Source organism: Notolabrus celidotus, chromosome 3 (genome assembly GCF_009762535.1).
Source record: "Notolabrus celidotus isolate fNotCel1 chromosome 3, fNotCel1.pri, whole genome shotgun sequence".
Classification (NCBI taxonomy): Eukaryota; Metazoa; Chordata; class Actinopteri; order Labriformes; family Labridae; genus Notolabrus; species Notolabrus celidotus.
In genome coordinates this window covers 8,459,110-8,461,797 of record NC_048274.1, presented here as the reverse complement: position 1 = coordinate 8,461,797, position 2,688 = coordinate 8,459,110, and positions in this window count along the sequence as shown.

Genomic DNA, 2,688 nt, shown 5'->3' with positions numbered 1-2,688 from the left:
GCAGCAGGTCGGGCCTGAATGCAGCAAGGGGGATGTGTCAGGCCTCAGTCAGCAAGTGATGTAGGGCGGGACATCCAAGAACCAGGGGGGAGGAAAGTGAGATTGGAGAGATGGTAATATCTGTGCTGCAGAGGAGAAATATCAGGAAGATATTTCAGCATGACTGTGATCTGAAAACTTGAAATCAGGCAGGTTTACTCGTCTGCAAATGGGTCAGTGGACATACAGATGGTGTTAGTAGTGGCAGCCATGCTTGTGGGAGCTCTGATAAGTAGGTCAGAGCATAAAATTGGACTCTTCTACCAAAATCTAATTAAAAAGTGAAGATTGTAATGCCATGGCTGTTATTTGGATAAAATCAATATTAGAATTAGCGCTTAATGATTAGAGGATTTGCAGGAAACTAATACACATCTGTTTTTATAATTAATCAAACAAAAACTTTAATCATTCTCTGATTCCTTATTCTTAAACGTGAGTTTTACTTCTGTTAATATCATTGTTCACTAATTATCTCTGTGTTTAGATGGATAAAAGACAACTTTTCCACAGATTGGCCAGATAGATTTAATTGGAAAACGATATTAGAAGAGGAAGATGGTGATGCTGTGGCTGTTGTGTGGATAAAATCAAAAGCTTATGAAAACAAAAGCATTTAGTGAAACATGCCTGAAGCGTATTTTGAGTAACTTTAATTTATTAGTGCATTAATTTTGAGTTTGAAGCAGTGAGGTGTAAACAAGGGGAATGTTAATTACATCTCTTCTTCCAGGGGCATGTCCAGACTTCTTTGACTGGGATGGCCCGAGAGTGCGGCACACATGAAGTGATATCATTCCTTTACCCTTCAGCCTCCACTAACCCTTTCTACTCAAGTTACTGAGGTTAAAGTATCACACAGGTGTAGTAATCTGGGGTGGAATAACTTAAACCGTCTAGGCTCAATTCTTTGGGGATTCAAAAAGAGGATGTTTTTCTAAGGTTTCAAATTTAAGTATTACTAGAAAACTCCTGCACAGAGTCTAACTGTCAAACAAACATTAGCCAATAAAAGTGCTTTTGATAGTCATGTCACGTTTGCAACAAGCACAAATGGTTGCGCTATTCGTGCAACATTGGCTTCAAATCTGGAGGCCGGAGGTTGTCGCTTGGGCACATCATACTTAACTGGAGGATCTGCACACTGATTGGCCATCGCGGTGCAAATGATTCGGTAGAGTTCAGCAGACGGTTGCACCAGCAGTGCGCAAGTTGTGTCCTAAGTTAGAGTGTAAAGTCATCACAAAACCATACATTGAAACTAGTTAGTTTGTAACTTGAGTTGTGTCATTGTTTGGTTGCACCACAGAGACGTAAGGTTCATCTTAACTAGTAGACCGTAACGTCCAAACTAACCAAAACATTGTCGCAGATATGACGTTGACACTTCCAGCAACCAACCAGGGGAAAGCACCAATTTTGATGCTGGGATTATACGTGTTATTTTTCGTGCCTAATCTTCTCGGAACAGACCGAAAGCTGAAACAAACTAAAGTAAAGTGATAACTATAGTCTAAATCCTTAATCTGCAGTGTCTACAATAACAGTGACTTCGAGTTGTAAAATTGTCAACTACAACATATGTTAATACTCTGGAGTGCAAATCTTCGTCATCATATTTTTTCCAAAAGATGTAATCTCTCACGGATATTGCGTTGCAGACATAATCTAGCTGGGAGAACCTTCTGTATCTCCTCATCCTCCAAATCCTCCCACCTTTCAAGACGACTACTCTACGGAGGACTTTACACAAACTAGTGTAAGAATTCAGTTGTAGCTTAGGCTTACGTTGGAACTATCTCAGCTGGTGCATCACCCAAAACGTTAGTAGAGTGTAAACTTCATCCTAAATGAGAAATTACTACAAACTAGGCTACGTTTGAGTTTACGCACAGCTCGTGCAACAGGCTGCAGATTTTTCAACTCTCACAAATTAATTTGCTTAATTCACACAAATGACCACCATTCTTGAATATAATTCAGGTTAAGAGTCTGGGTGTCATCCTTGACAGCACATTATCCTTTCAATCACACATCAATAACATCACCCAGACTGCCTACTTCCATCTTCGTAACATCAATCGTCTCCGCCCCTCCCTCACCCCCCACACTGCCGCCATCCTTGTCCACAGCCTTGTCACTTCCGTCTGGACTACTGCAACTCTCTCCTCTTCGGCCTCCCTCACAAATCCCTCCATAAACTCCAACTGGTCTAGAATTCAGCTGCCCGTATCATTGCCCGAACCCCCTCCATCCACCACATCACTCCTGTCCTCCAACAGCTCCACTGGCTCCCTGTTCAGTTCCGCATTCAGCTCAAAGTCCTTCTGTTGACATTCAAGACCATCCACAACCTCGCCCCCCCATATCTGTCCGACCTCCTCCATGTTCCCACTCCCTCCCGCTCCCTCAGATCCTCTTCCTCCATACACCTGTCTGTCCCCTCCGCCCGTCTCACCACTATGGGGAGCCGAGCATTCAGCCGCTCTGCTCCCCGTCTCTGGAACTCATTGCCACCTCAACTCAGAAACACAGATTCTTTCCCCCATTTCAAATCACAACTCAAAACATATCTGTTCAAAACCGCTTACTCCGTCTGACTCCAATTGCTCTGTCATTTTGTTATTGTTTCTATTTTTTTCTTACCCC